Source organism: Panthera tigris, chromosome X, assembly GCF_018350195.1.
Source record: "Panthera tigris isolate Pti1 chromosome X, P.tigris_Pti1_mat1.1, whole genome shotgun sequence".
Taxonomy (NCBI): Eukaryota; Metazoa; Chordata; class Mammalia; order Carnivora; family Felidae; genus Panthera; species Panthera tigris.
In genome coordinates, this window is record NC_056677.1 from 40507500 (window position 1) to 40515805 (window position 8306).

Below are 8306 nucleotides of genomic sequence, written 5' to 3' on the forward strand. Positions count from 1 at the left end.
TACCAGAAGAATATTTATAGTATAAAGTGGTTGCCTCAAATAGAGCATGAAAAGATTTGTCCCAAGTATTCACAAATATACAGCCAAGAAAACGCTCCATTATGTATACATATTTATATATGAAGACTAACCTATATAATACAAGGGTTCTGATTCCAGTTAACACAGAATAATCACATTCAACCCATTCTCTCCCACTGGATGCAGCGATAAAACCTGAAAAGAATGTGTGGATCAGCTATTTGAGGACCCTAAGAAAATTGTACCAGGTAAATTGAGGAAGAGCAGCAGAATTTGAAGTAAAACAACAAGCAGGCAGGGAGTTTGCCATTTTTTTTCCCTCCAGGAGCCACTGGGCTGAACTCAAGGCAGCCCAAAACCCAGAAGGGGACATTGACATGGACAGCGAGAACACCAGGAAGAACAGGAAATAGAGCCCCTAATGTTCGGAGAAAGCAGGGAAGTACACCAATTTTCCTTTTCCCTGTTCTCTCGCAGCCTTGCCAATAGTCCACCCCCCCCCCCCCACTGCATCTGAGTCAACAGTGACAGTAAAGGAGCAGTGCTGACGGAGGGGGGAAACTTCCTCTCTGGTCTGGAATAGCTGTGGTCCCAAGACAGTGGGGGCAAAGGCCCATTGATTTACCTTTTTTCTCTCTCTGTCCTCCTGCTGCTTGGCCCCAGACATGGGTGACGTTGCAGGAAGTGGACGGCAGAGAGAAATATACTCAGATTTCTCGCCGAAGGATTGAAAAGAGGAACTCCAAAGAACTGCAAAGTCCCAGGGAGATTGTGGAGAGGGAAGAACTTGGGAAAACAACCCTATAGAGTGGTTTATGAGCTCCTAGATTCACCCTAACCTGCATGTGGATCTTATCCTAAAGGACATACCAAAGACTGTGAAAACTGAACTAAGAAACTGATCGCCACCCAGACCCTAGACTGGCCACTGGATAAAACACTAGTGGGACAAATCAAAATAGCTCTGCAAAAGTTTTGAAGATTAAATTGACTTTGGAACCATCATCCACAAAAGGAAGGTCAGAACTTGCGATCTGGACCCCCAACCATGTTGACTACAAGCTAAAACAAAAATATGAATATTCCTCCATGGGATTAAAACAAAACATAAGGCCCCATAACATACTACCAAAAATGTCCAGGGGTGCCTGGGTGGCTCAGTTGGTTAGATGGCCAACTTCAGCTCAGGTCATGATCTCACAGTTTGTGAGTTTAAGCCTCACATCAGGCTCTGTGCTGACAGCTCAGAGCCTGGAGCCTCCTTCAGATTCTGTGTCTCCCTCTCTCTCACTCCCACTCACACTCTGTCTCTCTCTATCTCTCTCAAAAATAAATAAAACATTTTAAAAACAATTTATAAAAAGTGTCCAGGATACAACCCCAAATTATTCAGCACATGAAGAACTATGAAACTCTCAACTATTGATTGCCTATTGAAAAGGCAATCAATCGGGGCCCTTGGGTGGCTCAGTCGGTGGAGCGTCTGACTTGGGCTCAGGTCAGGATCTCATGGGTTCGTGAGTTTGAGTCCCACGTCCGGTGAGCTCGAGCCACGCTTCAGGTGAGCTTGAGCCCCACTTGGGGTGAGCCCTGCTTCTCTCTCCCCCTCCTTTTCTCTCTCTCTCTCTGCCCCTCCTGGGATTCTCTCTCTCTCTCTCTCTCTCTCTCTCTCTCTGTCTCTCTCTCTTACCTGTGCCCTCTCTGTCTCTCTCAAAAAAAAGAAATGTTAAAACTGAAAAATATAATAACCAAGATTTTATTCTTTTAAGAGAGAGAGGGATTTATTTATTTATTTTGAGAGAGATACAGTGAGCAAGAGAGGGGCGGGGGGCGGGGAGAGACAATCCCAAGCAGGCCCTGCTCTGTCAATGCAGAGACTGAGCCCACAAACTGTGAAATCACGACCTGAGCCAAAACCAAGAGCCAGGCGCTTAACCAACTGAGCCACCCAGGCGCCCCAATAACTGAGATTTTAAAAGGATTAGATTAGAATGAAGATGAGAGGGTCAGTAAATTTGAAAAGAGATCAATAGAAACGATCCAATCTTAACAACAGAGAGGAAAAATTGAGAAGTAAACGAAATAGCCGCATGGTCCTGTGGGATATTAACAAAAGTCTAGCATTCACGTCTTTGGAGCCCCCAAGGCAGGAGAAAGTGTGATGCAGCAAAAAAATACAAAGATATAAAAACTGAAAACATTCCAAACTTACCAAAAGATGGAAACCTGAAGATTCAAGAACCTCGGCTCACTCCATACAGGATAAACTCAAAAGAACCAATGCCCAGACATATTATATTCAAACCGGTGGCAAGAAAGACAAAGACAATACATTTAAAGCAGAAAAAGAAAAAAAAATGGCACATTACATTGAGGGTAACAGCAATTCAAATGACTATGAATTTCTCATCAGAAACCAAGAACGTCATAAAGAAGTGCACAACATTTTTAAAGTGCTGAAGGAACTGTCAACCCAAAATAATACATCCAGCAAAAATAGCTTTCAGGAACGACAGTAAAAGAAAGACATATTCCAAGAAAGGAAAACTGAGAGACTCCATTGCCAGAAGACCTACTATAAAAAGACGGCTACGCGAAGTTCTTCTTTTCACCAGTTCTTTAAGATATGATCTGCGATTGAAAACAAAAAGTATTTAAAGAAGAAAACAAAAGTTGTAACATGGCCTAATGGAATTTTCAAAATAGGTAGATGCAATTCACAAGCACAGCATAAAGGGAAAACGAAAAAGGGACCTACAGATTAGTATGTTTTTCATATTCCACTTGAATCGGTAGACATTGATTCTAGGTTGATTATAAAAGCTTAAGTATGTATATTGTATTCCCTAAAACATACAAAGAGATACAGTAAAAGCGTAGTAGATAAATTAAGTGGAATACTAAAAAATGGTAGGGGTGCCTGGGTGGCTCGGTCGGGTAAGCATCCAACTCTTGATTTTGGCTCAGGTCATGATCTCACAGTTCACGAGTTTGAGCCCCGTGTCGGGCTCTGTGCTGGCAACGCAGAGCCTGCTTGGGATTGATTCTGTTTCCCTCTCTCTCTGCCCCTCCCCCAAATTAAATAAATAACCTTTAAAAAAGAGAATACTAAAAAATGTTCAAGGAAACCTACAAAGAGGCAGGAAAGAGGAAGCAGAGGAACAAAGAACAGAGGGAACAAACAGAAAACCATAAAATGTTCCACCTAAATCCGAACGTGTCAATAACAACATTAAATGTAAACAGTCTTAACAAATCACATTAACTTTAAACAGTCTTAACAAATCGATTAAAAGAAATGTCATAATGGATTTAAAAAAAAAAAAACTAGGACCCCAAAAGGAGTGTTTACAAGAAACTCACGTCAAATATCCTGACATAGGTAGGTTTAAAATAAAAAGGATGAAAACACTTATACCACGTAAAACATTAGTAATAGAGAGCTAGAGGGGTGCTTGGGTGGCTCAGTCGGTTGGGCGTCTGACTTCAGCTCAGGTCACAATCTCGCAGTTCATGAATTCGAGCCCCACATCGGTCTCTGTGCTGACAGCTCAGAGCCTGGAGCCTGCTTTGGACTCTGTGTCTCCCTTTCTCTCTGTCCCTCCCCCATTCACGCTCTGTCTTTCTCCGTCTCAAAAATAAGTAAACATTTAAAAAATTAATAATAGAGAGCTAGAGTGGCTTTATTAATATCAAATAGGTTAGACTTCCCAGCAAAACAAATTACCAGGAACAGAGAGGGACATGACGCAATCACAGATCTGTTCGCCAAGAAGACATTACAATCTGTATTCATTTTCTAGCGTTGCAGAACAAATTACCACAAACTCAGTGACTTCAAACAATGCACATTTACTATCTCACAGTTTCTGTACGTTAGGAGTCATGGCACGGCTTAACTGGGTTCTGTGCTTTAGGGCGTCTACAATGCAGGTGTCTGCTAAGGCTGCAGTATCATCGTAAACTTGACTGGGAAAAGATCCACTTCCAAACTCATTTGGGTTTCGGCGGAATTCATTTCCTTGAACAGAGCTTAATCAAGAGCATGACATCCCATCGCCTTTGCCATCTTCTACTGGTCAGAAGCAAGTCCCAGGTCCTGCCCCGATTCCTTCTTAGGGACTGCCTACCACACAATCCTAGATGCATCCAATACCAGAGTTGTTTTTTTTTTTTTTTTTCTCAATACCAGAGCTTTAAAATACATGAAGCAGGGGCGCCTGGGTGGCTCAGTGGGTTAAACGTCCGACTTTGGCTCAGGTCATGATCTCACAATTCGTGAGATTGAGCCCCACGTTGGGCTCTGCACTGTCAGTGCAGAGCCTGCCTGGGTTTCTCTCACTCTCTCTCAAAAATAAATAAATAAACATTAAAAAGTGGTGTTTATCCTAAGGCTGCAAGGCTGGTTCAATGTCAGTCAAACAGCCAATGTATTCCACTGGGATACTGGGATCCTGACTATCTAATGAAATTTTAAAAAAAGCACATGATCATGTTGATGCAGAGAAAGCATTTGACAGAATTCAACATCCATTCACGATAATAACTGCGAGCAAAGTAAGAATAAAAGGGAACTTTGTTAACCTGATAAAGAGCTTGTACAAAGACAAACAGAAAACCCACTACAACTAACATCATTCTTACGGTTAAAGACTGAATTCTTTCTCCTAAGATGAGGAAAAAGGCAGGAAGGTCCACTATCGCCACTCCTATTCAACATTGTATTAGAATTCCTAGCCAGTGAAATAAGCCAGGAAAAAGAAATAAAAGGCACACATGTAGCAAAAATCACAATATATAAATTTCAGTGAAATATTGGAGAAACAGAAAAACAAACAACCCAGAAGGAACAAAAAAAAGAAAAGGAAGGAAAAAAGAGGAGTTTTCAAAGGATATTAGAAAATCTCTCCTATTTAGAGATGACATGATTATCTACTTAGAAAATCCCAAGGAATCTATAAAATCCTAGTACTAAATAAGTGAGTTAAGCAAGGTGTCAGGATACAAGGTCAGCACAAAAAATCAGTCATATTTGTATATACTAGCAATGTGCAATTTGAGATGAAAACTTTTTAAATATGTAATTTATAATACTAGAAAACGAAATACTTAGATATAAATTTAAGAAAACATGTCCTATATGCTGAATACTACAAAATGCTCATGAAAGAAATCAAAGAAGACCTAGATAAATGGAGAGACCTACCATATTCATGGATTGGAAGGCTAACCCTAGCAAAGGTGTTAATTTTCTCCAAAGTGATGTACAGATTTAATACAACTCCTATCAAAATCCCTACAGAATTTTCTGTAAATCTAGACAAGGAAAATCTAACATTAATAGAAAAATCAAAGTGGGACATCTGGCTGGCTTAGTCAGAAGAGCATGTGACTCGGGGCACCAGGGTGGCTCAGTCGGTTGAGTGTCTGACTTCAGCTCAGGTCATGGCCTCGCGGTTTGTGAGTTCAAGCCCCATGTCAGACTCTGGGCTGACAGCTCAGAGCCTGGAGTCTGCTTCAGAATCTGTGTTTCCCTCTCTCTCTGGCCCTCCCCAGTTCACACTCTGTCTCTTGCTCTCAAAAATAAATAAACATTTAAAAAAGAAGAAGAAGAAGAGCATGTGACTCTTGATCTTGGGGTCGCGACTTCAAGCCCCATGTTGAGTGCAGAGATTATTTAAATAAATAAAATAAATAAATATGCCGAGTGGAAGTCAGTCTCAAAGGTTATATGCTATATGATTCCATTTGTACAAGGCTCTTGAAAAGACAAAACTGTAGTTAAGGAGAACAGATCAGTAATGCCAGGGGATAGTGAGAGAGGGTGTAATTATAAAAGGATGACATAGGGCGCCTGGGTGGCGCAGTCGGTTAAGCGTCCGACTTCAGCCAGGTCACGATCTCGCGGTCCGTGAGTTCGAGCCCCGCGTCAGGCTCTGGGGCTGACTGCTCGGAGCCTGGAGCCTGCTTCAGATTCTGTGTCTCCCTCTCTCTCTGCCCCTCCCCCGTTCATGCTCTGTCTCTCTCTGTCCCAAAAATAAAAATAAAAAACGTTGAAAAAAAAAATTAAAAAAAAATAATAATAATAAATAAATAAAAGGATGACACAAGGGATGTTTTTGAGGTGACAAAACTGTTCTGCATCCTGATTGTGGTGGTGGCTACACGAATCTGTACACGTGTTAAATTCAGACAACTGTAAATTATGAGACCGGTGCTCTAACCCCTGAGCTAAGGAACCTCAGCCAGATAACTGTACATTAAAAAAATACATTTTACTGTGGGTCACCTGGGTGGCTCGGTTGGTTAAGGGGCCAACTTCGGCTCAGGTCATGATCTCACGATCCGTGAGTCAAGCCCCGCGTCGGGCTCTGTGCTGACAGCTCAGAGCCTGGAGCCTGCTTCCGATTCTGTGCCCCCCTCTCTCTCTGCCTCTCCCCTGCTCATGCTCTGTCTCTCCCAGTCTCTCGATAATAAATAAACATTTAAAAAATTAAAAAAAAAAAAAGAGAGAACCTAGGCTGACCTGGCTAACATTTGTGATTTGCCCCTGCCTACCTCTCTGGATTCATCTCTGGCCACTCCCCCTACTCTCTCACTAGCTTCAAGAAATCCTAACATCTCTGGGCTACGGCATGTGTTCTGGGTTAGGTCTGTTTTCCTATATTTTCCCCCAAATACCCCGTGTTCACTTGTAATGTGGCGCTTCCCACGTTGTACTGCATTACCTGATTATTTGTTGATATCCCCACTTTGCATTAAGCTCTTGGGAGGCAGGGGATTGAGCCTTTTTGTTCTTTCTGTTGTCGCTGTATTCTTACTGTTGCTTTTTGTGTTTGGTTAGCTCTTGCTAAACAATGCATTGAGCTCAATGCCCGATGCGTAGTGGATGTTCAAAACCACCTGTTGAGTAAATGATAAAACATATATAAATAAAACAAAGGATATGGGTTTTTTTTTTTTTTCAATGTTTTGCTAGATGCCTACAATGCCATTTAACTGGAAGTCGTTTTGTGAATTCTGTTTTTCTTTTTTTTTTTTTTAATTTTTTTTTAACGTTTATTTATTTTTGAGACAGAGAGAGACAGAGCATGAACAGGGGAGGGGCAGAGAGAGAGGGAGACGCAGAATCTGAAACAGGCTCCAGGCTCTGAGCTGTCAGCACAGAGCCCGACGCGGGGCTCGAACTCACAGACCGTGAGATCATGACCTGAGCCGAAGTCGGATGCTCAACCGACCAAGCCACCCAGGCGCCCCTTCTCTGTTTTTCTAAGTTACCTCTTGAAGATTCTTGGTCGTCTACACTGCTTAGAATTCATATCTTCTTAGTTACCATTTGCTTTTGTCTAGTGTATTTTCTGCCCCATCTTACTTTTGCTTCTCTGTTTCAGGGCAGTCCTAGAAAAGGGTTTGAGGATCTTTTCTATATTTAACGCTACAATACCCCCCGAAACATGTTCCAAATTCAATAAAAGGTATCTTTAAATATAAAATAAAAGGTTTAGGGGTGCCTGGGTGGCTCAGTCGGTTTAGCGTCCGACTTCAGCTCGGATCATGATCTCGCGGTCTGTGAGTTCAAGCCCCGCGTCGGGCTCTGTGCTGACAGCTCAGGGCCTGGAGCCTGCTTCGGATTCTGTGTCTCCCTCTCTCTCTGTCCCTCCCCCACTCACACTCTGTCTCTCTCTCCTTCAAAAATAAATAAACATTAAAAAAATTTTTAATAAAAGGTTTGGGGTTTTCAGCTACTATATTATCCCTCAAATCAGAGTGTTTCATTCTTTATTATATTTCCAAGGACCAGATATCCCTCCTGACTGGATTTCAAAATACAGTCACAATTCAGATTCTCTGGAACAAAAGCAAAGTCATTTCTAGGCACTCCTAGTTTTATGTTCCTCATTACACACACTGAGATTCCTCTAAATGTGAGTCATTTAAGCAAAGCTTTGGGGAACCTCCAGATTCCTTTTTAATTATCTTAAAGTAGTCTGAAAATACTTGAGCAAATCCTGGAGAGAATGCCCTTATTAGCAAGATGTTTTAAAATCAAAAAAGACCTTGTTATGAGCTCAAGATACTCCTTAAATCTTTTATTAACTGTTCGGGTTCGTCTCCTCTATCTGCCTGTCTCACACCATTAAGCAAAATGTAGGTATTGCTTTTTTTTTTTTCTTTAGCTCTTTTTAGCATCCTCCCAAAACCAAGAAATACCAAGAGGGACAGAAAGCTGCGGGAAGACCCAGGCTTTCATGCCGGTTCAGAGCCAGCCAGACTGTACGTTTATG